The 27,930-nt window shown below is 38.3% G+C and overlaps 1 protein-coding gene across 8 annotated transcripts in view; it reads left to right on the top strand.

The window, feature by feature from the left end:
* LOC129718457 (syntaxin-binding protein 5) overlaps positions 1-27,930 on the top strand; it is a 1,078,665-nt gene that overhangs the window by 585,457 nt on the left and 465,278 nt on the right. The gene's annotated exons all lie outside the window — the stretch shown is intronic.

The raw sequence follows: 27,930 nt of genomic DNA, 5'->3' as shown, positions 1-27,930 counted from the left end.
CAATTATTCGTCCCTTTGGCACGGCAGAAGCCAAATTGAGTATCTGATAGTAGACCATTTGATTCGACCCAATGGTCTAAACGACGGAGTATCATTTTCTCCATCAACTTCCGGATACAGGATAGCATTGCAATCGGCCTATAAGAGTTGTGATCAGAAGCTGGTTTCCCTGGTTTTTGGATGGCGATCACCTTCACTTGCCTCCAATCCTGCGGTACAATGTTTTGCTCCAGGAACTTATTGAACAAGTTCAACAAGCGCCTCTTGGCATTGCCGGGTAGATTCTTCAACAAGTTGAATTTGATTCTATCTAACCCAGGCGCGTTATTGTTACAGGACAGGAGGGCAACTGAAAATTCTGCCATCGTAAAGGTGATTCTATCGCGTCGTGGCCCGGAGACGCATCGCGAACAATGTTTTGCTCAGGAACAGAGTCCGGACATACTTTCCTGGCAAAATCAAATATCCACAGACTTGAAGACTCCTCGCTTTCGTTGACCGTTACGCGATTCCGCATTCTTCGGGCTGTGTTCCAAAGAGTGCTCATCGATGTCTCCCTCGACGTCTCGTTCACGAACCGACGCCAATATCCGCGTTTCTTTGCTTTAGCCAGGCTTTTAAGCTTGGTATTAAGCTCCGAATACCGTATATAGTCGTCGGGTATACCTCCCTTCTGGAAGGCCAAAAACGCGACGGATCTTTGCGTGTAGACATCGGAGCACTCTTGGTCCCACCACGGAGTGGGAGGCCGTTCTTTGATCGTTACGCCGGGATATTTCTTCGTTTGGGCTTGCAACGCGGCGTCGAGAATCAAGCCCGCGAAGAGGTTGTATTCTTCAAGTGGTGGATGATGTTGAATCGACTCGACTGCTTTTGAAATCATTTCCTCGTATAACTTCCAATCGACATTCCGTGTGACGTCATACGGAATGTCAATTGGTCGCATGCGAGTTGACCCGTTTGTAATTGAAATAAGAATTGGCAGATGGTCGCTACCGTGAGGATCGAGGATTACCTTCCATGTGCAATCCAACCGTAGCGACGTCGAACATAAGGATAGATCCAGAGCGCTTGGGCGCGCTGGAGGTTTCGGGATACGTGTCATTTCACCGTTGTTTAAAATAGTCATGTCGAAGTCATCGCAAAGGTTATAGATTAAAGAGGAGCGGTTATCATTGTAAGGGGAACCCCAAGCCACGCCATGAGAGTTGAAGTCTCCCAAAATCAAACGTGGTGAGGGAAGAAGTTCTATTAAATCAAAGAGCAGCCGTTGCCCAACCTGTGCTCTGGGAGGAATATATATTGAGGCAATACAAAGCTCTTTACCTTGTATTGACATTTGACATGCGACAACTTCGATGCCTGGAATCGAGGGGAGGTTAATACGATAGAAAGAATAGCACTTTTTAATCCCTAAAAGTACTCCTCCATATGGGGTGTCTCGATCAAGGCGAATAATATTAAAATCATGGAAGTTGAGATCAATATTTGAAGTAAGCCAAGTTTCACAAAGGGAAAATGCATCGCATTTGTTTTTATGCATCAAAACTTTAAACGAATCAATTTTTGGTAGAATACTTCTACAATTCCACTGTAAGACAGAGATAGAATCCTTCATATACGCAGTTGAATTAGGCATCGAAGGATACAATCGCTGCAAGGAGGGGCCATTGGGCAGTCAACTGCTTCAAAAATGATCTAACTGTTGGGAGGAGCGCTGTAAGAAAGTTTTTAATTGGATCAGGTATATTGAAATTTTCGAAAATCCAGTCCACAATATCAGAAAAATTCACCAATCCAGCATTTGTTTTGTCAACTGGATGTGCAAAAGGAGCAACTGGGGTTTTAGATGTTCCAGGAAGTGCTGGGAACTCCTTCTGAGACTTTAAATTGCCAAGCCCAGGAGGAGTTTGCTTCGGTTTTTCCGTAGCACCTTTAGTTTTGGTTGTACTGTTCATTCCACTTTGGGAAATCTTAGGACCTTTTCTGGGAAGCTTAGGGGAGGAAAGATTTTTCCTCTTTCTAGACTCCCCAAGATTGGCAAAAGAAGCTCCCTCTAGTGGTTCGTCAGAGTCGGTTTCATCTGAAGACAACAGATCAAAGGGGTTCGCTGTTATGGTAGAAGTGGTCGTGGTCTTCTTGAGCATATCAGCGTAAGAACGCTTTGAGCGCTCTTTGAGAGACCGTTTCAATTTATCCTTGCGCTGCATGTACACCGCGCATGTGGAGAGCTCATGCTGATCCTCCCCGCAGTGGATACATTTTTCAGCATTCGCACTACAGGAATCGTCGGCATGGTTCTCTCCACACTTACCGCACCGTGCCTTATTGCAACAGTAGGCGGCTGTGTGACCTAACTGCTTGCAATTGGTGCAGTTCATTAAACGGGACACAAATAAGCGCACAGGAAGACGAACCCGGTGGATCAAGACGTGGCTCGGCAATGCAGACCCAGCGAACGTGACACGAAACGAGTCTGACGGAGTGTATACTTTTTTGTCGCCGACGAGCGACACAGACCGCAGTTGTTTAACCTCTAATACCTTAACCTCAGGAAGGCTGCTGTTTTTAAAACAGCCTACAGCATCCTTCAAGAGGCACTCGACGGACAAACTCGGATCGGTCACGACGCCGTCGATCTCCACGTCTCGGGCCGGTATGTATACGCGATACTCCCGAGTAAAGAGCTCGAAACAAGCTATATCGTTGGCCTGTTTCAGGTCATTGACCACAACACGGAGCTTGTTTGGTCTGACCTTGATTATTTCAGTCACGGCATTGAAGCGTGACGTCAGGTCTTTCGAAATTTGTAATATGTTCAGGGATTTCGACTTAGGTCCTGCTTTTGGCCGGAAATATACAACGAAACGTGAACCTGCTGTTTCGTCAAGGTAGAGCCTGGCACGAGGGGGAACTGAAGAGTGAACAGCGGGGGAAGGAGCAGGAGGGACCGGGTCAGGAGGGTTCGGTGTCGGAGGATCGACTTCCATTGTGCTAAGGCTAGCGCCCTAACACCGACAAGAAACACGTACCTTTTCTTGATATCGAGCGATGCTCAAGTTGTCTTCGACAATGTGGTCACGTAATCGTTGGGTGCAGCAGCCGGCAGCCGGCAGCTGTGCGGATTTACACTTTCTTCTTTATTTGTAGCTCTGGTTGTCTTCAACACAGCTAAACACCGAAACGATCGGTTCAGCAGCGGCGGTTCAGCTACGCAGCAACAAAGCAAACAATAGAGGATGACCTTCAAAGCGGAATTATTTGGCACTGCACAGCACTCGTTAGACCGGGACCGGGCAAGCGATGCCTTTTGTTCGATTACTTTTTGCGAATATATCGAGACGACCGATAAACACAACCGATGCGCTTGGTTGTTCGACTCGGAATGAATAATTATAGTAATAATAATAATAATAACAATAATAATAACAATAATAATAATATCAATAATAATATTAATAATAATATTATAACATAGTAATAATATTGATAATAATAGTAAAAATTCTAAAAGTAATACTTCACCGAACGTCTAAGTCACGACCTCACGGCTGATAGTAGGATTAATCGAGCGTCTCCGCAGAACAAACAATGACGATCCAGCTTCGTGTTGTGACACAGTGGCCGTATCTTACACGCGACCTTGTAGATGCCACTTGTAGTTGACTTCCACTCGCTCGATCGTATGGTGGTCCGTGCTGCTAGCGGGGTAACAGCGGTGCGGGAGAATTATTCTTGCTGATATATCAGCTGCGTATCGAATCACTGGCGGGGTAGCCTGCCCCTACCAGTGTGCAGATGTTTCTGCCGATATACAACAGGCTATTGTTATCGCGCAACTCAAGAACTAATCGACAAAAAAACACCCGTACGATAACTCGTGTATTGTTATTTTGCGAACTCAAACGGTGTAACACGGGACGGTTTTGGACCGGAGCCTGACTTGGGGATTTGCGGGTGGCTTAAATGCGCCACTCTCTTTCGAGAGACCACCCACCTTTGTTGCTCTTGCCCAGATAATGAGACCCTCCTTATTTCGGGCGGGTTTTATTTGTTCCAAAAATGATCATGACATGATCATATTTGGAACATGATCGAATATCGATCATGCGCATGAATGAAATAATAAGGAACGTTCTCACAACCATGGATTCTTTTACGTGCTTGGATTCCTCCTGTAGATTCTACTGATTTAGCCAGGTAAACGGTGATGATACTTCGGCGTGCTGCTCCCTGCCTAGCGCGCTGATGACGATCGGCGCTCCTCCGGCCGCGTGGTAGCTAACCGGGAACTTGTCCTTAGAAAAACGGGATCTCGGGGTCTGAAGCGGGTCCAAACGTAGAATTGGCGGTGCGTCGGGAATCTCCAGCGATGAACCTACACCACAAGCACGCATATCACAGATTTACGATTTTGCACATCGTTATCTTTAAGTTAAAATTTTATTACCTTTGATACGATTCTTGCACGCACGATATTTGTCACGCACTCACTATATCTACTCTGGGAATTCTAACTACTCTGGGAAAAGAATCTATTATTAGTACTTCCCTAATATGAAACTTTTTCACGTGGTTTGAATATCTTTTCAACCACACCGCGGCGTACTAAAGAAAAACCGCTCCAACTTCTTTCACGACCCAAGAACAAGTGATCGAGAAATCTAAGGCTCCCTCAGATAAGAATATGGTCCTAGAAATCATCGTGACCGGAACTACGTAATAATTCACGAAATTATGACGAAAGTTCCACCGAGCTCATTGGTGACGGGAGCCACCCCCCTAAAGTATCTACAAGGTATTGATTTCCAACCTCCGAAGTTCGGGTATGACCGAACCGCTTCTCTTTGGAATCTCGAACAACTTCTGTCTCCCTAATTCTCATTGCTGTGAAAGGGGCGTCTCTACTCCCCTTAACTTCACCGTCGAACCAACCCGTCTGCGAGTTACAGTGGGCCCAAAGCTTAATCAAACTTTCAAACGCTCTGCGCGAGATAGCCAAAGATGCACACTCACTCTCTTGTTAAGGTGAGAACGAAAAGAAGAAAGCTTTAATATTGAGCGAGCCAAATCTACAAGGGGTTGCTCAATGTAATATTTTTATTTGTAATTGTTAATTTATAAATAACCAAAATTACCATTGATGGACGCAGATTTCCACCTGCGGCTCCCTCTGTATTATTTAACATTTCGTTAATGCGATCCTTGAACATTGAAGTTGGCAGTGCAATTTTATTATCTCTCATACAATCTTCTATACGACGAACTAATTCCCTTCTCATTTTCTTCTGGTCTTCGCTTACCGCATTGCAGCGTTTAGCGCGATACCAATAGTGTAAAAGTCGTGACTCAAATCTTGGTTCAAACCCAATACGAGTCAGTGATCTACTTAAATCTGCAACCCATTGCGAAATGTGACAAAACTCTTCAGACACATTCAAAGTTCTTAATAACCTTTGCTTGCCTGCCAGGTCAAGTTCATTTACTGATCCGTTCAATTGACCACGAATATTCAACTCATAGTCAACTTCTTCTGAGTTTAAAAGTTCAGCGTAGGGAAATTTGTCCATTTCCAGAATAAGTTCATATAATGTAGTATTACCAAGAATATAGGTTAAATTATACAAAAATTTACTAAAAAAAATAACAAGAGCTTAAACTAATGAGTGTGCAACGAAATATAGATACTAATCATTTAATGGTCAATTTATATACAGTTGAAGATTCAAACATGAACATATAACAATAAAATTTTGTAGTAAAAAAATTTCATAAAGCGGATTTTTTTTTAAATTTTGAACAAAAACAAATGTCCATTGAGGTTTATTTAAAAAAAAAAATTATAGAAAATACTCAAGAAGATTTTGTTTTAATTAAAATTATTCAAATATTGTGCCAAATCTAGTTGGGCGCCATTTGTAACACGGGACGGTTTTGGACCGGAGCCTGACTTGGGGATTTGCGGGTGGCTTAAATGCGCCACTCTCTTTCGAGAGACCACCCACCTTTGTTGTTCTTGCCCAGCTAATGAGACCCTCCTTATTTCGGGCGGGTTTTATTTGTTCCAAGATTCCGGCTCTGAAACGGTTAGACCTTACCGGAAACGACCTAGATATTCCATCAAACCTTAAAGAAAACTACCAGGGATGACAACCCAACAACACGACGAAGTCGGTTTGGCCAAAAAGATTCTACTGGCCGATTATCATCACTGGGAAGATTTCTCGCTTCTGCTGTCTTAGAACGCTTCAGACTTGAAGCCAACCTCGCTTGCTTTTCCAAGGCAAAGCGATTAGAATAAAATAAACCAAAAAATATCCGAACGTGAAATTGCCCCAAACCAGAAAAATAACTAAATAGATTGCGATTGAAAAACTATATATTATAGCGGCATTTATATTTAGTGATTATAAGGAAAAAAAAATTACATTATCATTTTTCCATTGCGGGGTTCGAACCTTGTTGTTCTCTTAACTTCTAATTCATATCAGTGCTTTATCTACCTCGGCTATCGCCGCTATCTATTTGGTGCTTTCCCAGAGCGCTATACAAACTCATTCCTATCTATCTACTGAGCTTTTAAACGTGCGTGCGGAGACTGCAGCGATCGCATCGCTGACCTAGCTAGGATTTCGATTGGTCAGTTTTATCGGTTGAGCAAACGGCAAAGAAGAGTAGCCGTGCTATTTAAGTATTTTCCACGTGGCTTGAGCTAAGATCAGTACATTTAATCGAAGCGGTACAAAAAAAACTAACCGACGACGACGGGTCTCGAACCCAGACGGGCCGCGAACCCTAGAGCTTTTTAGCTTTCGAATGAGGGGAGTTAACGGTACGATCTACCCTCTCTACCACCGGGTGATGTGGGTGGAGTTTAATATTTCGAATATCGATCATGCGCATGAATGAAATAATAAGGAACGTACTCACAACCATGGATTCTTTTACGTGCTTGGATTCCTCCTGTAGATTCTACTGATTTAGCCAGGTAAACGGTGATGACACTTCGGCGTGCTGCTCCCTGCCTAGCGCGCTGATGACGATCGGCGCTCCTCCGGCCGCGTGGTAGCTAACCGGGAACTTGTCCTTAGAAGAACGGGATCTCGGGGTCTGAAGCGGGTCCAAACGTAGAATTGGCGGTGCGTCGGGAATCTCCAGCGATGAACCTACACCACAAGCACGCATATCACAGATTTACGATTTTGCACATCGTTATCTTTAAGTTAAAATTTTATTACCTTTGATACGATTCTTGCACGCACGATATTTGTCACGCACTCATTATATCTACTCTGGGAATTACTAACTACTCTGGGAAAAGAATCTATTATTAGTACTTCCCTAATATGAAACTTTTTCACGTGGTTTGAATACCTTTTCAACCACACCGCGGCGTACTAAAGAAAAACCGCTCCAACTTCTTTCACGACCCAAGAACGGGTGATCGAGAAATCTAAGGTTCCCTCAGATAAGAATGTGGTCCTAGAAATCATCGTGACCGGAACTACGTAATAACTCGCGAAATTATTACGAAAGTTCCACCGAGCTCATTGGTGACGGGAGCCACCCCCCTAAAGTATCTACAAGGTATTGATTTCCAACCTCCGAAGTTCGGGTATGACCGAACCGCTTCTCTTTGGAATCTCGAACAACTTCTGTCTCCCTAATTCTCATTGCTGTGAAAGGGGCGTCTCTACTCCCCTTAACTTCACCGTCGAACCAACCCGTCTGCGAGTTACAGTGGGCCCAAAGCTTAATCAAACTTTCAAACGCTCTGCGCGAGATAGCCAAAGATGCACACTCACCCCAAAAAGATTCTACTGGCCGATTATCATCACTGGGAAGATTTCTCGCTTCTGCTTCAGACTTGAAGCCAACCTCGCTTGCTTTTCCAAGGCAAAGCGATTAGAATAAAATAAACCAAAAAATATCCGAACGTGAAATTGCCTCAAACCAGAAAAATAACTAAATAGATTGCGATTGAAAAACTATATATTATAGCGGCATTTATATTTAGTGATTATAAGGAAAAAAAAAAATAAATTATCATTTTTCCATTGCGGGGTTCGAACCTTGTTGTTCTCTTAACTTCTAATTCATATCAGTGCTTTATCTACCTCGGCTATCGCCGCTAACTATTTGGTGCTTTCCCAGAGCGCTATACAAACTCATTCCTATCTATCTACTGAGCTTTTAAACGTGCGTGCGGAGACTGCAGCGATCGCATCGCTGACCTAGCTAGGATTTCGATTGGTCAGTTTTATCGGTTGAGCAAACGGCAAAGAAGAGTAGCCGTGCTATTTAAGCATTTTTCACGTGGCTTGAGTTAAGATCAGTACATTTAATCGAAGCGGTACAAAAAAAAACTAACCGACGACGCGAACCCAGACGGGCCGCGAACCCTAGAGCTTTTTAGCTTTCGAATGAGGGGAGTTAACGGTACGATCTACCCTCTCTACCACCGGGTGATGTGGGTGGAGTTTAATATTTCGAATATCGATCATGCGCATGAATGAAATAATAAGGAACGTACTCACAACCATGGATTCTTTTACGTGCTTGGATTCCTCCTTCAGATTCTACTGATTTAGCCAGGTAAACGGTGATGACACCTTGGGTTTGCTGCTCCCTGCCTAGCGCGCTGATGACGATCGGCGCTCCTCCGGCCGCGTGGTAGCTAACCGGTGACTTGTCCTTAGAAAAACGGGATCTCGGGGTCTGAAGCGGGTCCAAACGTAGAATTGGCGGTGCGTCGGGAGTCTCCAGCGATGAATCTACACCACAAGCACGCATATCACAGATTTACGATTTTGCACATCGTTATCTTTAAGTTAAAATTTTATTACCTTTGATACGATTCTTGCACGCACGATATTTGTCACGCACTCACTATATCTACTCTGGGAATTACTAACTACTCTGGGAAAAGAATCTATTATTAGTACTTCCCTAATATGAAACTTTTTCACGTGGTTTGAAAACCTTTTCAACCACACCGCGGCGTACTACAGAAAAACCGCTCCAACTTCTTTCACGACCCAAGAACAAGTGATCGAGAAATCTAAGGCTCCCTCAGATAAGAATATGGTCCTAGAAGTCATCGTGACCGGAACTACGTAATAATTCACGAAATTATTACGAAAGTTTCACCGAGCTCATTGGTGACGGGAGCCACCCCCCTAAAGTATCTACAAGGTATTGATTTCCAACCTCCGAAGTTCGGGTATGACCGAACCGCTTCTCTTTGGAATCTCGAACAACTTCTGTCTCCCTAATTCTCATTGCTGTGAAAGGGGCGTCTCTACTCCCCTTAACTTCACCGTCTAACCAACCCGTCTGCGAGTTACAGTGGGCCCAAAGCTTAATCAAACTTTCAAACGCTCTGCGCGAGATAGCCAAAGATGCACACTCACTCTCTTGTTAAGGTGAGAACGAAAAGAAGGAAGCTTTAATATTGAGCGAGCCAAATCTACAAGGGGTTGCTCAATGTAATATTTTTATTTGTAATTGTTAATTTATTAATAACCAAAATTATGGTAATGCTACAACGGAGATAAACAATTTGCGTCTAATCGAGACGAAAGCAAAACAACGAATGAGGAGCCAGTTGATCCTCAAAATATATTTATTCGTTGATTTAAAGATAAATTATAAATAAAAGATGTTCATTTTTGTACTTCTGTATCTATACAGAGTTTGATTTATTGTTGTATGGACTTGGATCCAGTCTATATCGCGTGTGTGCGGATTTCGATTCAAAAGTGTACGGGTTTTAGTTCAGACAAAAAACTGTGTACGGATTTCGATTCAAAACATGTTCTATTTAAACATGATTTTTTCGAGTTTCGGAGTGATTTTAATCATTTTGCTTGAAAATAGTGATAAAATATAAGTAGACCTATAACTAAACATGTCAGTTTAAAGCAATATGTGATTTCTTGATTTTATATTGACCGTCGAAGATTATCATGTGCTTAGGTGTACGGATTTCGATCCAGCACGGTCCCAGAATGATAAAAAGTACAGAATTATACCAAATTCTGTTATCATACATATGTTCAAAAGTGTGTTTTTTAAAGCATCTTTATAGCAAAATGTGTTATTAAATTAACAAAATATATATAGTTTGCTTGTCTATCAGTCACGCGCACGACAAACGAAAGTTACTCAAATTAACTTTTTCTCAAGCAAACTCTGAACCTGAGGTACACTAAAGTTTGTTATTTTTGCCTTTCTCCTATTCCCTTTCTCCTAGAAAGGTATAGCAATCATTGAAAAAACTAAAGGTATAAGAGTGCTCCAAAGGCCGAATGTCGTATATCACTCGACTCAGTTCGACGAGCTGAGTATTTTCTGTATGTGTGTGTGTGTGTGTGTGTGTGTGTGTGTGTGTGTGTGTGTGTATGTGTGTGTGTATGTGTGTGTGTATGTGTGTGTATGTGTGTGTGTATGTGTGTGTGTGTGTGTGTGTGTGTGTGTGTGTGTGTAACGCTCTCCCAATCCCGCTCGATTTTCTCAGAGATGGCTGGAACCGATTTCCATGAAATTAATTGCAAATGAAAGGTCTATTTGCCCCATGAGACCCCATTGAATTTTATTGTAATCGGATTTTTAGTTTAGAGGTTATGTATCAAAATGTAAAAATCACGAAACATCAATATCTCGGAAACTACGCAACCGATTTGAACAAAATTGGTTTCAAATGAACGAACTACCTAAAAACCCTTAACTTTTAAATTTTATGAAGATTGAACATGTGGTTCAAAAGTTATGGAAAGAAACGTGTTCTCGAGACTATTTAATCTCACTCATGTTTCTCAGAGATGGCTGTACCGGTTTTCATAAAATCGGTGTTGAATGGAAGGTCTAGTTGCCCCATAAGACCCTATTGATTCTTTTTGCAATCGGACTATTACTTTGCCTGTTATGTTTAAAAATGTGAAATCCAGCTATGAAAAGTAAAATATTTACAAGACTACTTAAACTCACTCAATTTTCTCAGAGATGGCTGAGCCGATTTTCAATAAATTAGTGTCAAATGAGAGGTCCAACTGTTTCATGACACCCTATTGAATTTAACTGTAATCGGACTGTAACTTTTTTTTCTGTGTGGACTTATCACTGCGACCAGAGCTTAGATTTATTGTGATATTGCCCAGGTGTTTTCTGTACTCCGCACTTCATATTATTAGCAGTAACACTATTGAAGTAAGTGATACACTTATCATTCATATCAGTACTTGTGTGTAATTACCTTTCCGTTTCAAGCTTACTGTTCTACTACACCGAGCCTCTGTCCATCCTAACAATATCGCCTAGTTATAATTCCCTGGAGAGAACTTTCATATGTTACTCACACCAGTTTTATTATGATAGGGACTTATTTTTGTTAACAGGGGAGTCAAAATAGGTACTGTAGAATCCAGATTGAAGGAAGGGTACGTGGTGGAGAGCCTGAGAATAAACCCATGCTTAAAGTCCTTTGACAACCAAATGGCCTGATTCTACTAAGATTCGAACCCACTGAAATCTAGATTTTAAGCGTTACGTAATTTGTGTACGACGCCTTATTCAACATAAATAGCGTCATACGAACGAGTTATCTCTTAAACTTACAAACAACTAACTTCATAACAACTTGATATGTGGTTCAAAAGTTATGGAACGAAAAGAAATTCAAAGACTATTTAAAACTATACCTGCTTTGATCAATATACGTGGACTAAACATAATTTAAATGCGGTTTCGTACTATTTGAACGTTCCCGGTATCGCTCGAAATTAAAAGAAATGAAATTGTTCGAAATTAAAAGTCATTTCTTCTATTTCGCTATTTCTTAAGCACTAACATTACGTCAAATTTCATATTTTATACTTCAATTACAACATCAATATTTTAGAACCCAAAGAGTGAATATACTTTTATTGGATTGAAGCGTCCATGTAAATCTATTTTTACAAATAATAAGTTTGAATGAGAAAGGCTGGGCCTGACCGCTAGGTGGATTTATTTAGGTTTTTGTGTGTAACAACGCAAACACTCCTGTTCTGACTACAAGTTACATATGCCTTTAGTCCTCCACTCACCCCCTCTCGCCCGGTATGAAACCAGTCGTAAGGAAATCTAAGCTAACTGAGTCTTAACTTATATTCGGCACACGTGTTAAATTAGCACATGGCTAAAGGTTCTGATGCAAAAACCGCCAAAAATGTAATCAAGGGCGGAAGGCAATTTTGAGATGTAAGAAAACATAGTATCAAAGATATCAAACATGTAAGTGAAATTAAAAAATAGCCAACCCACTGTGTCAGTTGATTTTGAATGTCACTTTATAGTTACATGTCCAATACGTTCTGTAAGGTCATAACATTGCCATCAAATTAAGTTGTCAAGTGATGAAATAAGGCAGTACCCGTTGTCATTCATTTTGGATAGATTACGGAAAATCAAGAACATGATGGGGATTATAAAACTTTTTGCTAGAGAAAATAAGCAGTTTGGACTTTACACACACTTTACACACTTAAAGTAGCATTTTTTCATACATTGAAATTGTAATTTTATAATAGTACAGGTATTAGATAACAAAAAGATATTTGGTTATTAAAAATATCAATTACGACCGAAGACCTTAAGACCGAACATTTATAAAAAATTGAAAAAAAAAAACCTAAATTAATCCACCTAGCGGTCAGAACCAGCCTTTCTCATTCAAACTTTTGTTTGTAAAAATAGATTTACATGAACGCTTCAATCCAATATATGTATATTCACTTTTTAGGATCTAAAATATTGATGTTGTAATCTATACATATAAAAATGTAGTCCGGTCTGTCAGTCTGTTTGATCAATATAGGCTCGAAAACTACCGAACCGATCGACGTGAAAATTTGTATGTAGGGCAAATTAGCGGCAGCTTGCTGTGCTGGTTAGAGTCATATTTAGTGGGACGGACTCTGAGTGTGAAAATTAACGACAAAATCTCGAAATCGTTCTCGGCTTTCTCCGGGATTGCGCAAGGCAGTCATCTTGGCCCACTAGTGTTCCTGCTTTACTTCAACGACGTACACTATTCTTTAAAATGCCCCCGTCTTGCATTCGCCGACGATTTGAAGCTATTCAACAGAATCAAACATTCTGCCGATGCCGCTTTTCTTCAGGAACAACTCAACATATTCGCTTCCTGGTGCGAGATTAATTGTATGGTACTAAACCCGTCCAAATGCTCCGTCATAACATTTACGAGAAAACACAGGCCACTACAAGTTGACTACTTCCTAAACGGTTCTCCAGTACAGCGAGTCGTCTTCATTAAGGATCTCGGAGTACTTCTGGACGAAAAACTCACCTTCAAGCAACACATATCATTCATCGTAGCGAAGGCTTCTAGACAACTAGGACTTATTTTCCGAATGACACGTGATTTCAAAAACATCCACTGCCTAGTCACGCTTTACTGTTCGCTTGTTCGGTCTTCATTGGAGTACTGTTCTACAGTCTGGGTGCCTCATTATAATAATGCTATCTACCGAATCGAAAATATTCAGCGCCGGTTTGTACATTATGCCCTTCGAATGCTTCCCTGGCAACAGCCCATGCGTAATACCAGGTATGAGGACCGATGCCAGCTGCTCCAGATCGATACTCTTCAACTACGTCGGGAAACAGCACGCGCTATGCTCGTCTCCGATATTCTGACATCACGGGTCGACTGTCCTGCCATTCTGCGTCAAATCAACCTGCATGCTCCAACTAGAACCCTGCGAAGCATGCCAGCTTTGCACTTGCCCTTTCGCCGAACCAACTATAGCTCAAACAGTGCTATCACAGGTATTCAACGCGCTTTCAACAGAGTGTCGCTAGTTTTCGACTTCCATTTATCATACCGAGTTATACGTTCTAAATTTTTGTCAATGTTCCGGAGATATTTGTATTAGTATTAGTAGCCATTAGGACAATTTATTTTATGTCTGTTGGTAATAGTAAATAAATAAATAAATATTTGGCAGGTAAATGTTTTTAGTGGTAACAAATATGTTCCATAATCGACCTCAGGCAACATTTTGGATTGTAAGAAAGCAACTTCCGGTTACTGGAAAACAGCCAAAAATGGACGATTTACACCCAATATAATAATATCCGGATAAAGAAAGATACACAGGAGCTAAATTCGACCACAGATACCATTTTTAATTCTAAGATGGCGACTTCCGGTTTCAGAAAAACAACGGCAAACGACCAAATACCACTCAATATGGATATTTTCGGAATAGTAATGATGCACTGGAGCCACAAATCGACTTCAGACACCATTATGAATTGTAGGATGGCAACTTGTGGTTTCTGGAAAACAGCCAAAAATGGCTGATTTTCGTTTAACATGAGTATCTCCGGATCTAGAATGATACACAGCAGCTGAAATTGACCAAAGACCCCATTTTGGATTCTAGGTTTTCGACTCCCGGTTCCTGGGAAACAGCGGAAAATGATCGAATTACACCCAATATGGGAGTTTCTTCAACCAGAATGACGCTCAGAGGCCAGAAATTATTTTAAATACCATTTTGAAATCCAAGATGGCGACTTTCGGTTTGTGAAAAACAGCCTAAAATAACCAAATACCATCCAATATGAGTATGTCTGAAACTAGAATGATGCAATGAGCTAACAATTGACCTCAGGCACCATTTTGAATCGCTAAATGGCAACTTATAGGAAACAGTCGAAAATGACCAAATTATACTCAACATGGATATTTCCGTAATCGAGATGATGCATAGAAACCAAACATTGACCCTTGACACCATTTTTAATTTAAAGACGACCACTGTTAGTTTCTGGAAAACAGCCAAAATAACTAAATACCTCCAAATATGAGTATTTCCGGTGTCAGATTAATGCCAGATTGATGCCAAATTTGCTGAAAATGACCGAATACCACCCAATATGAATATATTCAGAATTAGGGCGATGTACAAAAGCCAAAAGTCGAGGATGTTGTCATTTCGATAAAACCAATCATTTCAAACGATTTGTCTTTTGACTTTGATCATATCCTATGGCCGATTCGTTGTGAATTTGCAGACTTTAAACACATCGCAAGGAATCAATGAATTTGGAACATTCAAGTAGTACAAAACCACATTTAAATTATGTGGAGACCACATATATCAATCAAGGCAGGTATAGTTTTAAATAGCCTTTGAAATTCTTTTCTTTCCATAACTTTTGAGCCACATATCAAATTGTTATGAAGTTTGTTATTTGTAAGTTTGAGAGATTACTCGTTCGTTTGACACTATTTATGTTCAAATAAGTCATGTAATCTTTGAAATAATAGACTTTCGTTGTTTTATTAACAATTTAATACATAACGGTGGCTTAAGTTCAATTAAAATCAAATGAAATGGGAACGTATAGGGCAGCCAAACTTTGAAACCACGTATTCAATCATAATTCATCAGTTAACCCTTAACTAGCTCGCTAATCTGATAATAATATTGATCAAATCGGTTGTGTAGTCTCTGAGATAATGAAGTTTCGTGATTTTCACATTTTGGTACTTTAAGACGAAGTTACAACCCGATTACAGTAAAATTCAATAGGGTGTTACGAGGCAGCTAGACTTATTAGTTGACACTAATTTTGTAGAAATCGGGTTAGCCATCTCTGTGAAAAGTGAGTGAGTTCAAATAGTCCTCGAAATATGTTCCTTTTCATAGCTGGATTTCACATTTTCAAACATAACACGCAAAGTAATAGTCTGATTGCAAAACAAATCAACTAGACCTTCCATTTGACACTGATTTTATAAAAATCGGCTCAGCCATCTCTGAGAAACATGAGTGAGATTGAGTAATCTTCAAAACACGTTTCTTGTCATAACTTTTGAACCACAAGTTCAATCTTTATGAAATTCAAAATTTGAAAGTATTTTAGGTATCCCGTTCATTTGAAACCAATTTTGTTCAAATCGGTTGTGTAGTTTTCGAGATAATGATGTTTCGTGATTTTTACATTTTGATACATAACCTCTAAACTAAAAATCTGATTACAATGAAATTGGTCCTGTGGGACAACAAGACCTTACATTTGCAATTAATTTCTGAAAATCGGTCCAGCCATCTCTGAGAAAAGTGAGTGAGAATAAAAATCTGAACATACACACACACACACACACACACACACACACACACACACACACACACACATACATACACATACATACAGAAAATGCTCAGCTCGTCGAACTGAGTCGAGTGATATATGCCATTCGGCCCTTTGGAGCACTTTTATACTTTCGGTTTTGCAAGTGATTGCTATACCTTTCTAGGAGAAAGGCAAAACGGCTGTAACTCGGCAAGGCCATTTTATGCAAAGCACCATATCGAGTTTCAAGTTAAGCTTATGGCGCCGTGACGAGCCGCACTTGAAATCTATCCAACTTTCTCCCTATTACTCAAAGTCCTAGCAAAATTCACAATACTGTTCTCAAAAAGTTGTTGTTAAAGATAGAGCAATATAATTTTTTTCGATAGTTTTGAAAATAGAAAAGACATTTAACCAACACAAGACATGCTGCACATATTGTACCCCAAAACAATCCTTCAAGTATACTACGACGTTCAAAATGTACGGGGAAAGCGATAATTATTTTGCTGATACGTGAAAATGTTAGCTGTTTTAAAAAAAATCTACAGTATAAGATAAACCCATTCCCGACGGGTAACATTCAACATTCTCGGACGTGAGCTCGTGTGATACGGACGTATCTATAGAGTGATCCAACCAAGTGCGATTTTGAGATTCAAACAATAGTCCTCTGGGCCTTTGCTTTAGATAGTGATATTCATTTTTCCTTTGTTAAGCGGAATCTTTCTTATAAGGAAGAGTTAAAATGGCCAACAGCTTGCGAAAGAATACTGTTAAGCTAACCTTTGCACCGGCAAGCAAGACGCCTTCGTATTTGGAAGTTGTGAAGTTTTCCATAGAAAACAAAAAAGTCCCTGCAGTTGAAATTCACAGCATCTACAAGGATGAGAACGGTAGCCAGTTTTACATCAAGTTAGTTGATGAAACCACATTTACAAAGTTCATGGCAGAAACGGAGGAATACTACAGTTTCCATCACGATGACAAAACCACGGCAAAAGTGACTATTGATCAAGCTTCTCGGATCTTTAGGTACTTGAGGATATTCAATCTCCCACCGGAGATCGTCGATCGTGAGATCCAATACGTACTGGGACAGTACGGAACAATCCGTCAACATGTCCGAGGGAAGTTTCCAAACATTAACATCTACACCGGCATCAGGGGAGTCCATATGGAGGTGTCAAAGGAGATTCCAGCGCACATGTACATTGGGCACATTCGTGTCCGAATATTCTACGACGGGTTGAAGAATAGATGCTTTTTCTGTAAAGAAGAAGGACATGTGAAATCGAAATGTCCGAAACTGGCAGACATTTCGAAGGACAGTAACAGCTCTACGAATAATGCACATTCCAATATCTCACGTGGCAGACCGGATAGACCGATCATCGATCGCAGTGAACCTCTCCTGTTAACAATGACTCCCCTTGGTAAGAAGAGTGGAAACAATTCAGCAACGACGAGCTCATCAAGCTTCGCCTCACAACCTTTATCTCAACCGTCTACGTCTTCCATCTCGTTCACCCCACTAACCAGCCTTGATCAACTCAACGCAGTGAAGCAAGCAGCAGTAACAAACACCAGCGACGAGAGCCGCATGAAGGAAACCGTTTGTGACCAAGATGAAACAAATGAACACATAGACGACGACATTGCCGAGGTAGATCGTCAGATATTGTTGAAGCGTGCGAAACCAGAATCGAGCAGCGACGACGAACGATGTGGAAAATAAGAAGGGCAGCAATTCACCGGTCACGATAGGTCAGCGAAGCTGGCACATGGTCGAGAAAAAAGGTAACGCTAAGAAACAAAGAAGGCAAAGTAAATAACTTGATAACCATGTTTTCGAGGAAAATAGCAAGTATAAATATTAACTCAATTACTTCTGCTGTGAAGCGCGGACTATTGAAAGACTTTATATGGAACAATGACATTGATTTTGTTTTTTTGCATGAAGTTGCCTTTGATAGTTTCGATTTTTTGCCTAGTCACCTCTCCATTGTCAATACTAGTGGCGAATGTAATGGAACGGCTGTTTTGATACGAAAAAGTTTTGACTTTTCGAATGTTTTAATGCATGCCAATGGAAGAATTTTATCTATCTCCATTGAAGGGTTCAACTTCATCAATATCTATGCTCATTCTGGGTCGAAATATCGCAAAGAACGCGATACTTTGTTCACAGAAGAAATAGTTCCACATCTCTCAATTGACCAACCGAACATAATCCTAGGCGATTTCAATTGCATTCTGTTGAATAGTGACTCTAACGGTGTAGTCAAACATATTTGCTATGGTTTAAAAACATTGATAAGCGATCTTAAGCTAGTCGATATTGGAAGAACTTAAATGGGGAAAACGGTTTATACCTTTTATAGAGGAGATTCTATGTCCAGGTGGGATAGAATATACGCCCCAGAAGATTTTCTTAAAATTACTGGTACCTCTGAATCGTATGCCACGTGTTTTACAGACCATCATGCGATATTGTTGAAGTATAAAGTGAATTCTAACTCCAATGTTACACCTATCATAAGGGGTTACTGTAAAATAAATCCCATAATTCTGCGTGACGAGACTGTTTATAATGAATTTGTATCAGTTATTCGTGATTTACGTAACAGAACATCTTATTCAAATGACTTATCTAAGCGGTGGAATGAATACTTTAAACCGAAAGTTAAATCGTTTCTTAAGACAAGCTCCTTCGAAATAGGACGACAAGTCGAATCTTCAAAAAATTTTCTATATGGCTGTCTGAAAGAAATATCAATAAAGCAGAAAAACAAAGAAGATGTATCTAAAGAGCTTTCGTTTGTCAAATCAAAGTTAATGAAAATGGAACAGAATCGTAATAACAATTTAAAAATGAAAATATATTGTTACTAATTACTTGAGGATGAAAGAATCAGTCTGTATCAAATTTCAAAGAAAATAGTTAATAATTACAGCAAAAACATAACGAAAATTAACGTTGGTGGTGAGATTACATCAAAACCCAAAGACATCAAACACTTTACTACACTTTTCGATAATGACAACACGTCTCACTCAGGACCAGAAGCAAATAGAATTTTGAGCTTCATTAAAACCAGTATTTCCACAGAGCATAATCTTGCGCTAAGCAAGCCGAATGAATAAGGAGAATTAGTTAATGCCCTACAGCAAAGTAACAAAAAGAAAAGCCCAGGTCAAGATGGGCTTACATACGAATTTTATTCCGTCTTTTTTGCAGAAATTAAGAATGACTTGCTCGATTTGTTAAATACTTATTTTCTAACTTCTTTTCCACCTTCTAGTTTTGTCGAAGGAATCGTAGCTCTAGTACCAAAGAAGGAAAAATCCTTCGAATTATCCGATAGAAGACCAATTAGTATGTTGAATTGTGATGACAAACTTCTCGCTAAAACTCTGATAAATCGTCTACAGCCTCTGTTGCCTGAAAAAATAGGGCCAGGTCAAGCTGCTTGCATAACTGGAAAATCATGTATTTCCAACATAAAAAAAACTTAGAAATTCTACAGTTAAGGCCAATCAGTCGAAAAGAATCAAAATGCTTCTAGTTAGTTTAGATCTAGAGAAAGCTTTTGACCGAGTTGATCACAACATTTTATGGTCGATACTAGAAAAATTTGGTTTCCCTCGGGTTTTTGAAGATATTGTATGACCAATTTTCGTACAAATTGCGAATACAGTTTACGGTATTCGCAATTTGTACAAAAATTCGTCATACAAAATCTTGTTTAATGGATACTTGACTAAAAATATCCCAGTTCGGTCATCAGTTCGACGAGGCTGTCCCCTTAGCATGGCTCTGTTTGTATTCTATATAGAACCCTTGATTCGAATGCTTTAAGACAATGTTCAAGGAATTCTCATAGACGATAACTTTATCAATGTTATTGTTTATGCAGATGATATCAGCATCCTTATTCGGAACAATCACGAATTCGATAGGGTTCTGGAGTTGATCAATTATTTTAGCATTTACGCCAAAAATAAATTGAATACTAACAAATCTGCATCTATGAGGTTTAATGACTGTATATCAGGTTCACACATCCTCCAGGAGGTTATATCTTTAAAAATTTTGGGAATTGATTTACATTACAAATTCAAAGACACAGTCGATAGAAACTATTTATTAATTATTAAAACAATAAAGTATTTGATAACATTACATCAAAAGCGGTTTCTAAATATCCACCAGAAAAATGGATTTTAAACACCTTGATTCTCTCGAAACTATGGTATTTGGCACAAATCTCTCAAATCCGCCAAATAACTGTCATATTGCAAAAATTAGAACAATTTGCCGGAATTTTATCTTCAAAAATCTCGGGTTATATAAGGTCGAAATGAATCAATTGGACTTAGATGTCTGTAGAGGTGGTCTATCACTGGTTGATGTTGAAAGTAAAACGAAAGCTTCATATATGAAAAATCTACTTTTCCATCAAAATGATGGGAAAGATGAATTCATGATAGCACAGAAGAGTCGTATTTTGACAATAAATGGACATGAATGGATATCCGATGCTCTGGAAAGGCTAGGCAAAAAGATCTGAAATCGAGTAAACTTATTTCATACCTTCTTAGTAAGAAGAATTTTATTCCAAAAATTCAGCTGAAGTTTCCGAATAACTCATGGGAAGCACTCTGGGAGAACTTAAACAAATGCTATATTGATTCTAAAACCAAAGAAGCTTTATTTTTGATGCTCAATGTTCCAACAAAAGAAAAAATGTTCAAACAGAAGATCAGAGGAATAAGTGATAGGGTGATTGATCGTGGTTCGCACCTGTCTCATTGTTTTTCATGGCACCCTAGGAATGAATGCCAAATTTTTCTAAAATTGCAATACTTGTCAACTAAAATTTAGATGGAATAGAAAGAGCAACTATAGACGAATAAATTTGTTGATTTTAAAAACACCTGATGTCTAGTATATATTAATGGTATGAGTTTTAATGCAAGCGAAATTTTGATTCTGGTTCGTGCCAGCATTGGAAATTAAAGAACTACACGCTTTTTTGTGTCAAATACAGTTATATTTTCTGTACCTACCTAGCAGTGTGAAAGAAACTTGCACATAATTAGTATTCAGACTATTTCGACAATATGAATTTAGATTTTTTTTAACAGAAATTTACTTTTAGGGGTTTCACACTTTTTTCTGTGCGGACTTCTCCATTGCGCCCAGAAATCGTTGATCTATCGTGAAATACGCCCGGATGTCTGCTTTAACCGCACTTCTATTATTAGCAATACCGCTATTGAGAAGTTGCGTTCTCATCATTATTTTATTAATGCTGGTGTGTAATATGATTTTATTCTTCCTTTTTCACACTTACTGCTGTAGTATACAGCGTTTTGTTCCTCCAGCCAATTACCACCACTTATAATTTCCTGGAGGAGTTTCGTGCAGCGTCTTTAACGTAACAAAGCTAAGAAACAAAGAAGGCAAAGTAAATAACTTGATAACCATGTTTTCGAGGAAAATAGCAAGTATAAATATTAACTCAATTACTTCTGCTGTGAAGCGCGGACTATTGAAAGACTTTATATGGAACAATGACATTGATTTTGTTTTTTTGCATGAAGTTGCCTTTGATAGTTTCGATTTTTTGCCTAGTCACCTCTCCATTGTCAATACTAGTGGCGAATGTAATGGAACGGCTGTTTTGATACGAAAAAGTTTTGACTTTTCGAATGTTTTAATGCATGCCAATGGAAGAATTTTATCTATCTCCATTGAAGGGTTCAACTTCATCAATATCTATGCTCATTCTGGGTCGAAATATCGCAAAGAACGCGATACTTTGTTCACAGAAGAAATAGTTCCACATCTCTCAATTGACCAACCGAACATAATCCTAGGCGATTTCAATTGCATTCTGTTGAATAGTGACTCTAACGGTGTAGTCAAACATATTTGCTATGGTTTAAAAACATTGATAAGCGATCTTAAGCTAGTCGATATTGGAAGAACTTAAATGGGGAAACGGATGTCTGCTTTAACCGCACTTCTATTATTAGCAATACCGCTATTGAGAAGTTGCATTCTCATCATTATTTTATTAATGCTGGTGTGTAATATGATTTTATTCTTCCTTTTTCACACTTACTGCTGTAGTATACAGCGTTTTGTTCCTCCAGCCAATTACCACCACTTATAATTTCCTGGAGGAGTTTCGTGCAGCGTCTTTCTGGCCATTCTTATTATTGGAGGGACCTATTTATTTTAATGGCCAGAAAATCAATATTAACTTGCTCTGGTAATTAAATTATTGTTTTTTGCCTTTCTCCTAGAAAGGAATAGCAATCACTTGCAAAACCGAAAGTATAAAAGTGCTCCAAAGGGCCGAATGTCATATATCACTCGACTCAGCTCGACGAGCTGAGCATTTTCTGTATGTGTGTGTGTATGTGTGTGTGTATGTGCAGATTTTTATTCTCACTCACTTTTCTCAGAGATGACTGGACCGATTTTCATGAAATTGATTGCAAATGAAAGGTCTAGTTGCCCCATAAAATCCCATCAAATTTCATTCTATTCGGATTTTTAGTTTGGAGGTTATGTATCAAAATGTAAAAATCATGAAACATCATTATCTCGAAAACTACACAACCGATTTGAACAAAATTGGTTTCAAATGAATTATCTATCTGAAATACCCTCAACTTTTGAATTTTATGAAGATTGAACTTGTGGTTCAAAAGTTATGAAAAGAAACGTGTTATGAAGACTGTTTAATGTCACTCATGTTTCTCAGAGATGGCTGAACCGATTTTTATAAAATTGGTGTCAAATAGAAGGTCTAGTTGTCCCATAAGACCCTATTGATTTGTTGTGCAATCGGACTATTACTTTGCCTGTTGTGTTCAAAAATGGGAAATCCAGCTATGAAACGGAACATATTCCGAAGACTACTTGGACTCACTCACTTTTCTCAGAGATGGCTGACCCGATTTCCACAAAATTAGTGTCAAATATTTAGTCTAGCTGCCTCATAACACTCTATTGAATTTTACTGTAATTGAACTGTAACTTCGTCTGTAATCTACCGAAATGTGAAAATCACGAAACTTCATTATCTCAAAAACTACACAACCGATTTGATCAATATTATTATCAGATGAGCGGGCTAATTAAGGGTTGACTGATGAATTGTGAACATTGAACACGTGGTTTCAAAGTTTGGCTGCCCTATACGTTCCCATTTCATTTGATTATAATTGAATATAAGCCACCGTTATGTATTAAATTGTTAGTTAAACAACAAAAGTCTATTATCTCAAAGATTACATGACTAATTTGAACATAACTAGTGTCATACGAACGAGTCATCTCTCAAACTTACAAACAAAAAACTTCATAACAATTTGGCATGTGGCTCAACAGTTATGAAAAGAAAAGAAATTCAAAGACTTTTCAAAACTATACCTGCTCTGATCGATATATGTGGCCTCAACATAATTTAAATGTGGTATCGTACTATTTGAACGTTCCATATTCATTGATTCCTTGCGATGTGTCTTACATTTCAAAATGTTGCCTGAGGTCGATTATGGAGCATATTGGTTACTTCTAAAAACATTCACCTGCCAAATTTGGTTCCATTTAGTTGGTTAGCTTTCTAGATGTGCAGAAATTTGTGTTTCATTTGTATGGAGCCCCTCCCTTTCAGAAAAGGGATGGGTGTCGAGCCATTATGGACATATTTGATACTTCGAAAAACATTCACATGCTAAATTTGGTACCCTTTACTCGGTTAGTTCTTGAGTTGTGCAGAAATTTATGTTTCATTTGTATGGGACCCCTCTCTTCCAGAGGAGGGAGGGGTCACAAACTATTATAGGAACCTCTATCGGCACTAAAAACCCCTACATACAAATTTTCACATCGATCGGTTCGGTAGTTTTCGAGCCTATATGGATCAGACAGACAGACAAACAGACCGGACTGCATTTTTATATGTATAGATTACAACATCAATATTTTAGAACCTAAAGAGTGAAAATACATTCATTGGATTGAAGCGTTCATATAAATCTATTTTTACAAATGAAAGTTGGAATGAGAAAGGCTGGGTCTGACCGCTAGGTGGATTAATTTAGGTTTTTCCAATTCCTTTGATTTATAGCAAAGTTCAACTGTTTCGCGACGTTTTTCCAGACCGGTTGACTGAAACTCTCAGGTTAAAAATAAACAATGCGCACTGAATCTAGCGGTGATTCGGTAAAACTGTAAGGACGAACCACGAATATTTGCAGCGCGAACCAGGATCAAAAAACTATTATTGTATTATTAAAAAAAAATCACAATCGGAAACTTTTATTCTGTAATAGAAGTTTCAATACTGGTAAAATATAGATTGATCGACGTTTTAAAATTAATATGAAGTTCTAAATCACGAGCTAAAATGCTGTAGAGAAGTTTGAACAATCTGCTCCGGTGAAGACATTGGCAGCTAAATTTACAACTTTTATTAGCTTAGCTATCAAGGCTAATTGAAGTAGTTTCCTTTAACAAAAATCAATGGTATGTTTTGTTAAAAAATAGAAGCAGCATTAAAAATTAATTTAATTCAAAATTTTTGACTATTCAATGGTTTATCGATGATTTAGGTAATAGCACGAACCAGAATCAGTTTTTGCATAGTGCGAACCACGATCAATCACCCTAACATGTGCACAGTATGTGATCGAGTCGATTCAGTCAAACATCGAATCAAATTGTGCAAAGGAAGTGAGAGTGTGTGGAAATGGGTGGTTCTTAAAATTAAAAACGGTTTAAAATTCTCTACACTTTTCACTTTTTTTTCACTTTCACTATTTAATTCTATCACTTTTCACTTTTCACTTGCAAATACGTATTTCGGCACTGACATAGTGCCTTCGTCAGTGCTTATTTGGAGGTTTGGAGGTTTAAAATTACAACTGAAAGATCCTGAAGAAATCTTAGGGAAAGATATACATTATAGAAGTGTCCAGGGTAAAACATGTTTGTGGATAGTTACAATTTGTATTGAGTACAATCTTGAACAACATGCCAATGGAAATGTAGCGAGCTTTCAACAATATTTGTATGACAAAAGATGGAATTCACAGAAATTTTATAAAAAGAGTTTGGAAGGTGGGTGAATGTGCTATAACCAGCCTATGTTTATATGGATAAATTGTTTGAACGTGTTAGTGGTGCAATATGGGTACTAACCCCGGGCTACCGCGGGTTATCGGTTAGATTACCATAGAATAAGATAGGCTAAGACACCCTTCCGAACACTAACGAATAATAAAGTAATCCCGAGAACGCCGCGGGTAAACGGTATCTCCCGTAACATTTAGCTTTAAGTTAGGATAAAAACCATAACTGTGTTATGTATTTGTAAATAAACTTCAAAATATACAGTTTTATAAAAAAAACTGATGTGTGATGGCGAAAAAAAATTAATCCTTTGAGTATACTACGACGTTCAAAATGTACGGGGAAAGCGATAATTATTTTGCTGATACGTGAAAATGTTAGCTGTTTTAAAAAAAAATCTACAGTATAAGATAAACCCATTCCCGGTGGGTGACATTCAAGCTTTGATTCAAGTTCAACAATTAGATGCTTGAAAATTTTCACGATGAAATTATTCAGTAAGGTTAGAGAACAGGTTGATCTTTAATATGCAATACAGTTTGTGTCAATTGTGTATATAGTTGATGAGTAATAAGAGTTTGAAGTTCATTTTTTGAGATAAAAACTGATTTCTCTCCGGGTTAAGCTATTGGTCATTAATTTTAAACATTATGTAAAATCTGATCAACTGTTTTAATTTAAGATACTTTGGAATATCGACATGAAATTTTCAAAGTTTCAAAAATTAATCATATGTTTACCTACTATCCTGCAAATGCGCTACAGTAAGCCAACTTGTTTTTATTTTTTATCAAATAATATTTGTTTGTTTATGTAGAAGAGAAAGAAAACAAAGAAGTGGACAAAGGTGGTGGTGTTGGAATGAGGATTGTTATGTTGTTACGCAACACTAGAAAAGGTTTCTGCGATAGAACTCAGATGACAGATGTTTCACGCGCGTCATTTATCATGTGTGGAGTTATATCGGAGTATTAGAGAGTGATTTGAACTAACTATCGATGATAAAAATGGGACAGTACTCAGTTATTCCAAGCTTTGCTATTGTTAACAACAAATTGCAGAGACAAACTTATGCATGTGTGTGGATATTTTTTTGAGCAATCCAGTATATTCTCATGAGCAATGATTTTGTAAATGTTTTTTTTTTCAATCCAATTCTTTCTTATTTATTTTGTGAGTGTAGTTTAAATATAATTTATGTAACATCAAACAATTGAGAAAATCAACTATTATTCAAGTTATGAAATTAACAAAAAATTAAATCGTTAGAAAACAATTTTTCGAAAATATCAAAATAATGGAGAAAAGTCTCCAGATATTGGAGAAAACAGCTGTGCAGTGGATCTGCAAGAAGCGAGATGCAGATTCGTTCTCGAGTAAGCAATCAATCCACACGTTTTCATGATCACTGAACGAAGGATTTATCGCAGTTTAGATAATTAATGAAGTTTTAAACCAGCGTTGGCCATCTGCATCGAATTGTCGATAGTGTCATAGTTACATCTTCAACTTCAACTCGATATATCAATAAATAATTTATCATTCTAGATTAAATACCAACTTTTAATAGTCCAAAATGCATTTAAAAGTGGCTAGCTACTACGGGCCAACTAGTTAACCAAATATTGTACATTCTGTTTAATTATGATCTTTTTCTGCAAAAAAAAAAACTTACAAAACTGATGTTGCAAATGTCACTTATAACGTTCCTAACAAGAGACTGTTGGGCTCTTCGTTCGCAATTAATATAGACATGGTTATAGCAGCCGCAAATCAGATGAAAACTTCAAAAGGAGCTGGTCCTGATAATATTCTTTCTTTGAGGGGGACCCTACCCTGGAAAGTTGAAAAATAATTTTTCGTGATTTATGTTTCGGATTTTTATGATAAGGCTATGTTTTCAGGTATTTTGGTTATTAATTAAGGTATACGTAAAAATGTATGAATATATGTATATCTATACATACGTATAAATGTATTTATACATAAGTATAAATGTATTTATACATATGTATAAATGTATAAATATATTTATAAATGTATAAATATATGGAATGGATTATCTAACTTGTGGTGTCAATCTATAACATAACATGATTAAAATTTTCATTCCCGCAATAATCTCAACTAATCACTACAACTCAGTCATACAAACTCTTCATTCAAATCCGCAACAATTCAAACTGATCACTCGAACTCTGTCACACACTATTCTAACTCTGTTTTCAACCGTCAACTCAAATTGATGTAATACTGAGCGCAAAACTGCAGTGGATCAGCAGTAGGTACAAACCATCTGCGCTTTAGCTATTCAGCTCTATGTTACAATTTGCTTTTTTTATAATTTTTTTTAATAGGGGGATTTGTTAGTAGCTTAAGTATTTATGATAAATATTAGTAAATAATGAGTATGTGTGTCCAATCACAAATGGTGACTTCTCAACACTGTTAGTAATTTGTAATTTTAATTGTTAGGATTTGTTTGCTTTCGCAATTAGGACTTATCATTAGTAGGGATTTAAACCTACTTGTCAAGAAAGGGAAGTAAATTTACAACTAACTTAAATGCTAACTTATTGGCTATAAAGAGAGCTTGTCGTAGCAATTGAGGATTGCAATGATTT

The sequence above is a fragment of the Wyeomyia smithii genome, chromosome 1 (assembly GCF_029784165.1).
Source record: "Wyeomyia smithii strain HCP4-BCI-WySm-NY-G18 chromosome 1, ASM2978416v1, whole genome shotgun sequence".
NCBI lineage: Eukaryota > Metazoa > Arthropoda > Insecta > Diptera > Culicidae > Wyeomyia > Wyeomyia smithii.
This window is presented reverse-complemented; position numbering and strand designations above follow the sequence as displayed.